General features: G+C 38.8%; 1 non-coding gene across 1 annotated transcript; it reads right to left on the bottom strand.

Annotated features, from left to right (window-relative positions):
- Nucleotides 1–4808: 4808 nt before the first annotated feature.
- LOC125101417 (U6 spliceosomal RNA) lies at nt 4809–4910 on the bottom strand. Its single transcript, XR_007127830.1, has one exon. It is a non-coding gene; the product is annotated as a U6 spliceosomal RNA (small nuclear RNA).
- Between the last annotated feature and the right edge of the window lie 2517 nt (nt 4911–7427).

Here is a 7427-nt window from a genome sequence, read left to right as displayed (position 1 = left end):
TGGGGTGATATGTGGTGAGTATCTATTCCTCCCTTATCTTTAAGACAATGCCCGTTGTTCTTGGAGGCGGGGAGAAGAGGACCCAATGTTCTCTTTCCAGATCCTTCATCAGTTGTTATTATACATCGGGTCAACCTCCTCGTCCGAGACAGGAGTAGAGGTGCGGAACCCGCTTCTTTTTACATGTTATCCCTCACTGCCTGCCACATACCCAGCTTAAGGTTTAGCCGCTAACCTATTTCTCTGCTACTGTGCTCTGTCACTGCTCATAGGTCTAACATTTCCTAGACTGTTACGTTGATTTCTCCTTAGTACTATATGGAGTTATCTGTATTCTAACGAGCGTGCTTCGTCCAATTGCCATTAAAAACTCTGCAGGAGGTGCCTGTTTGTCATAAATCACACCAGGCAAGGCCAATGCATTGTGAACTCTCTTCTTGAACTTCCAGAAAATCTGTATGAGTATGTAAAGCTAAAACAAAACAAAACAAACAAACCAAAAACATGGCCAGTTTGAAAATGACTGCAAAATCCTGAAAGACTCTAGCTCTTAGCCAGAATTTATGGTGTGGGAAACCTCAGACTTCCCCACCAAATGTTTTTCCTTGCCTTTCCTGGGGTTTCAGATTGCAGGACCATTATAATGTCACTGCACAGAGCTCATGACAGGCTAGTAAGAAGACGCTACTTAAATCCCGACAATTTCACCCTGCATTTGCCATCCTCCGTCTTAGATCCATGCCTCCTCTGCCCACACTTTCCTTCTCCTTCCTATTTTTCCATATCCCTACGCCCAGCATACTGCCCTTAGGGAAAGAGGAAAAAGAACCCCAAATATTGACCTCTATGAGAGAAGGTCTTGGAGATTTCTTGTTGATACTGAAGGAAAAAAGAAATCAACAGGATGTCTCCTCTCTCCTTTTAAATCCCACCCTTACTACTGGGATTCAACTGATTTTCAACTCTGAAAAGCCTTCCGAGAATACTCAGAAACTCACTGAAAATGAGTAGTTGAATTTTGAGAGATTCAGAGCAAATGTTAATAGTCAAGCCATTCCAAGAATGATCTGCTTTCTTTCTCCAGGAGTCATTTAAGTTGAGCTGCCTTTAAGAGACACGGTTGGATGTGTAACATATCTCACCTTTGAACTCTGGGATATGGGGCATTTTGGTGGAGAGTACTAAGGCTTTTGCATTCACTTTCCAGAATGAGCTTCTTTAACTAGAAAGAGGTACCTCTCACAGCTGACATAGGGAAACTAATCTTTGGAAAGCAAATACCTTGAGAAGAAAAACTTTAATGCTTATAATTAATTCATGTTGTTTATTGTAATCTAAGTGGGAGCTGACTGAACATTATCTCTCTCTCTCTCTCTGTCAGAGAATCTATCCCTGCCTTTTTAAGCAGAGTTAAAATGAATTACAGAAAAATTTGTTTCATTCCCAGAAAAGATTAATTTGGAAAACATTTCTTTTGACACATTGCTTATAATTAAAGTAATTCTTCATTTTTTTCTGTTTCCTTTAAGTAAAAACTTGTGGCTTTATGTAATCTCTCTTCAATTAACTCTCTCAAAGGAAAATAACCTTAAGCCCCATAAACAAACACATTTTATTCTCTATTGAAAGAGAGAAGAGAAGCAATGGTTGCCCTCCATGTCAGGGCCTCCCTCAATATTGCAGCTCCAAAGTCAGACGCCCTGTGTGCATCAACCTCCAGTTTCCTGCTTTTATTGACAGGGGTTTTGACTGTGAAATCCTGTCTTCTGCATTTCACCAATGCACACAACCATATAGTTTAATTAAAATTATGCTGTTAGGGGAGCCTGGGTGGCTCAGTGGGTTAAAGCCTCTGCCTTCGGCTCAGGTCATGATCCCAGGGTCCTGGGATGGAGCCCCACATTGGGCTCTCTGCTCAGCAGGGAGCCTGCTTCCTCCTCTCTCTCTGCCTGCCTCTCTGTTACTAATTGTAAAAATACAATTTCTGATCTCCCTGTTACATTATTAGTGTCATCAACTAATTATTGATATATTTTTTAAAATAATATTTGAAAACAAGAGTTAAGGTTGTGTTTAAATTATGTCAGGTTTTAACTGAAGTTCAGACTACAAGTGGCTATCTATTCTGACCTGAAATATATTTAATTTTTCTCCTGGATTTGACAGGAATAGCACTCATTCAGGACAAAGCTATCAGCCATTCTTGAAGCAGAGAATAGAGTTCTAAATTTCAAGTATTAGCTCAAGACTTCTAGAAACAACCTTTTTGGTAATTTCTGTTATGTCTCTTCCTTTTCCATCCTAGAAGACACAAAATGAAATAACTCCTCTGAGAACTTTCTCTTGGTAAAATCATTGAGCAGTTAGAAACTATAATGAAGTTGTCAAAACTGCACTGAGAAATCAAGCGATTTGTTTTTAAAAATACAAAAAAATCATAAAAGAAATAAAATCCCTTTTTCTACTGGACACTTCTCTCATATGGAGTGAAAGATCATTTGTTACCAGAAAATCAGAATTGGTGAGGAAGAAGAGGAATGAGTGTTCGTGCAGAGGGAATGGAAACCAGTGATTCTCTTTGATCTGAATGTAGGCCTGTTTTCTAATCTTTGGCAAGTAATGGCACATTGACTCTAGTAATAATTAGCTTTTTAATTCTGGAGATATCAACTTATTAAATGATGTAAAGCCAATTAATAATCTCAATAGGTTTTCGTTTAAAAATTCTTTTTGTGTTATTTTTTATATTTTTTAAATATTTTATTTATTTGACAGAGAAAGAGAGAGAGGGGCAGAGGGAGAGGGAGAAGCAGGCTCCCCGATGAGCAGGGAGCCCAGCGCAGGGCTTGATTCCAGGACCCTGAGATCATGACCTGAGCCGAAGGCAGATGCTTAACTGACTGAGCCACCCGCGTGCCCTTCTTTTTGTGTTATTTGAAATATGTTGTTATGCTTAATGCCTGGATATTTTATGTTTCCTTTGCAAGAGACTGTTCTTCTAAATGTGCCTTTGCCTGTAATTTATGATGGTGACAATGTGGGAAATTTCACTGGAATTAGGATGTTCCAAAGTATAGTTTTAGAAATCTGTCCTATGCAACCAAACATTTCGATGTTACTACATTCTAATTTATTAATACTATATTAAAACTCAGTTGAATAAAAACATACTAAATTGTGTCAGGTCTTGTCATGAGATTTGTCAGATGACTTCGGAAATGACTTAGAAAAGTGATTGATTGATCCACTGACTCTCTCTCTTCACGCGCAATCGTTTCTCAACCTTGAGGTTTAATCCAGAGATCAAGGATTGCCAGTGTTCTAGATTTCAGAGCCCTAAAAGGAAGGGCAGCACTTCTGTGAATATCCAGCCATTCTGCAAGTGCTGCCTCTGCCTCAAAACTGAATGTGAAGTGAAGGTCATGGGGCCACTTTGCCCGGGGCCAGGACTGGGAACAGAAGAGACACAATCCTTCTTATTCCTTCTATCCCTGCCTTGTCCCTGTCCACACACATTTCTGCTGACAACTTGCTGCTCATGACACCTGTCCACACTTGGACTAAAGCTGAAGGAGGCCACTGGGTTTCCCCAATAAACCTACTAGCCTTTATGTCCTACAAGAAATTCCCTTTCAGCAAAAATATCTCTAGCTGAAGACTGAGATATTGTATTGTACTGGGAAAAGCACTGGATTAGGAGTCAAAATCCTAGGTATTATTCTCAAACCTTTTATTGCTAATCTAATCCCTGAGCTACTTTTTAAGTGTAGATTGGCAACTGAAATTTTGAATGCGAAGCATGTTATTTGTGGGTACTGGAAGGAGACAGTCCAAACTCCCCCATCCTTCAGTTTTTAAAATATTAATGAAAAAGGCTGAAATTAAATTATTTATTTGACACTATTTGGTCTGTTCTCGTAGGCCTAATTACCTCATCAATCCTCTCCTCAGCCTTGCTTGCCCCGTGCTTTGCCCCGTCTGTGACACCGCAGACCTTTCCCACTCCTAGGTCTGGAGAACTCAACCACAGGGCCAGGGGGCACTGCTGTTTTCATTCATGTCATGTATTACAATGTAAAGGATTGTAAAGTGCAGAAAGCTAAATTCGTGTTCTATTGTAATTAAGGGAAAAAATAAAATTTAATGGAAACATTTTGATGATTACTGTTTGATGTCATTGTACTAATATTGTCTCTCTCTAATGCTGGCCGTTAATATCCCACCAAAAATTAGGAAATAGTTGCTGCTACTTATTAGGTAAAGAACTCAACCTGAGTTCACAAATGTGATATTATGTTAGATCATCATATTTTGATTCATGTATCTCCCCTTTAAGCCCTCGGACGGCATCCCATCCCAACCATAGTCTGAGGACTAATGATAATGAAACATCATAGAAGACTGTAAAAACACCGGAGAATATTCTTCTGTGATAGTAAAGGGCAAAAAGTGAAAAGCTGGTTTTTTTTTTTTTTTTTGGTAAAATAAAAATCAATAAACACAAGTGGCAGGTAGAAATGAAAGTACATTTTTTTCTAGGTTTGGGTGATAAAAATGAAATAATCAGTGAGACTTCTATTTCTTTCTTTCTTTCTTTCTTTCTCTCTTTTTTTTTAAGATTTTATTTATTTATTTGACAGAGAGAGAGATCACAAGTAGACAGAGAGGCAGGCAGAGAGAGAGAGAGAGAGGGAAGCAGGTTCCCTGCTGAGCAGAGAGCCCGATGCGGGACTCGATCCCAGGACCCTGAGATCATGGTTAAGCAGCGGCTTAACCCACTGAGCCACCCAGGCGCCCTCTTTCTCTTTTTAAATATAGAATGCCTTACGAATTTACATTCATCCTTGCACAGAGGACATGCTAATCTTCTTTGTATTGTTTTAATTTTAGTATATGTGCTGCTGAAGCTGGTATAGTGGGATCTTTATTTCAACTCAGTACCTGGCAGAGGATGAGCTATCAATAAATGCATTTTTAATGGATACAAATGGTTGATATACTTACTTTTCTTAAGTATATTCTCATCAACCTTATAATTTGTAAGTGAATTAGCAAATTTCTTTCTCTTAATTTTTTTTATTTTTGCTCACAAGATGTTATTGGTAGACTGATCCTTTAAGAAAAATGAAATCTGAATCACAAGATAAATAATAGAAAGAGAAGAAAGACCTGAGTCCATTTCCAACCTCCCAGTGAAGGAGCTGTTAGGTTGGGGGTGGGGGGGGGTTTCAAAGGCAGATGTCTTCCTGCTTTGCTTTTTCTCTTTACCTCCTCTCTTTCCTCCTCTCCTGGGTAACTAGCCTAAAAATTAAGGAAATTTCTATGTGTAAAAAGATGTTAATTGTTTTGGGATCAACATAACTGTAAAACTGCAGCCTGAGCAGATCTAAGCTTTCCTAAATTAGTCCACATGTCAGCCATTAAATGTTGGCCATGAACTTACAGCCAAGTGAGAAATGGAGGCTGATAGAAACAATTCAAGTGAAGGTAAGTGAAGGGCTTTTGCCCTAGTAGACAGACAGAGTGGGTGGGGGGTGAATAGATTTGAAGCACCCCTTGTCTAGGATTGTGGAAACAGGGAAGACATTCATGCTTAGGGGGAATTTCTCTTGGCATTTGGCCACAGTTATTTTGGGTCCAATCATGCTAGACTTTTCAATCAGAGGGAGTAACTTCCCTGTAGAAATGGATATCTGTAAAGCAATCACAGCTACCTGTCTGGTGGATATACACACTAGAGGAAGACAGGCCAATCTCCCTCAAGAATCTAACAAAGACCTCTGTCACTTTTCTTCCTTCACAGTTTGACTTTGCAGGTTTCTACCTGTCTACATGGATAATAATGCAGAGGAAAATAGCTCAAATTCTTAAAAAAAAAAATGGCTTGAATGCAATGCTAACTTCATTTGAATATTTAGTCTCAACCAAATAGCTCCCTTTGGTGATCTTTCTTCCAAGCAAAACAGTTGACAGCAAAGAAAGTCTTCCAGTCCCAGCATGCTTACCTATTCACTTTTGTCTTAGAGCCTGTGGTTTGCCCTGACACAATGAACAAACATAGAGTTTCAGAGAATAAGAGATATTCTTGGGAAAAGACAGGTATGAAAGCTGCTATTTATTTTAAAAGGGCAGGTTAAGGTTATGTATCTTTTGAGTTTGGGAGAGGCACATCAATCCAATATGCAGAAGAAACATTATTCTCTAGAATTATTATTTCACAAAACAAATGAAAATATCATTTCAAAGTTTGGAATTTTGGTGATTATAAAAGTTCTTTACCTAAGTAATGAGTTTTTCTTGAAAGAAAGAAAGAAAAAGGAAGGAAGGAAGGAAGGAAAAAGAAAGGGAAGGAAAGGATAAAGGAAGAAAGAAAGGAAAAGAAATTAACCTAATGACATCCATATCTTTTCAGTTCATTTACATGTTTAATGTGAAGAATTACAATCTATTTAACTCTAGTGGGACTCAGGTACTACAGAGATATTTACAATGCTGATTTTCTCTGCTCTATTTCCTCTTAAAGTATTTATCTGGAAACACTGGCTTCTTAATTAATCTCCCTTTTCCTTCTTTATCCTTAGAGTGGAACTCTCGAAGGAAGATCATGTACTGTCTGCACTTGAATAATCTGCACAATGTATTATAAAGCAAGATTCCTTGGCCTTAGTTTAGATCTCCTGACTTTCTGGGTTTGAAGACCAATATTTTGTATTTTTAATAAACTCACCAGGTGAAGCACACTAGAATTTCAGAATTCTTTCATAATGGGGAAAATTTAACTTCTAGGGAATGGCAGCTTTAACTTAAAAATGGGACATAGGAAGGGAACTCAGAGCTTCCTAGCCAAAGGTACACACAATCATGCTTCAGGTAGAAGTGGTGCAAATTTACACACTAAAAATGCATATTTCCAATAGTATTTCAAGGGAATTTATCATACTTGTAATTTATCAGCAGAATTAAATGAATTGGGATATACTTATATACAGATATATGCTTACCATATATTTTCCTGGAAACACGAGGATGACTGGTGTTTGTCGATGTGGAAGAGAGTAAGCTGAAGCCTGACATGGGAGGGGAAAGCAATAGGTAAGGAAGCCCATTAGCTCTGCACAGCACTGGAGATGTGTGGCTCTTAGAATCACAGGGACAATGGACAGTAGGAATGAAACAGGGGGCATGGGATGGAGGATTCACTGAAATACAAAATAGAGACTACCTGGTCAATGCCTTCCCTTCCCCCAAAACACAGACCTCCTGGCTGCCAGACAGACACTCTTTGAACAAATGAACAAATAATAAAAGGAAAAGGATCTTTTCTCGTGGTATGGAATGAGCGATCTAAGAAGAACCAGGACAGCCAGGAGGGGCACTGAAGCCAGTGACTCTGTCCTCTAATTGACAGCCAGCTCCTTGACCACTCA

This window comes from Lutra lutra, chromosome 5, assembly GCF_902655055.1.
Source record: "Lutra lutra chromosome 5, mLutLut1.2, whole genome shotgun sequence".
Taxonomy (NCBI): Eukaryota; Metazoa; Chordata; class Mammalia; order Carnivora; family Mustelidae; genus Lutra; species Lutra lutra.
Note: the sequence above shows the minus strand (reverse complement) of the source record. Positions and strands in the feature narration are given on the sequence as shown.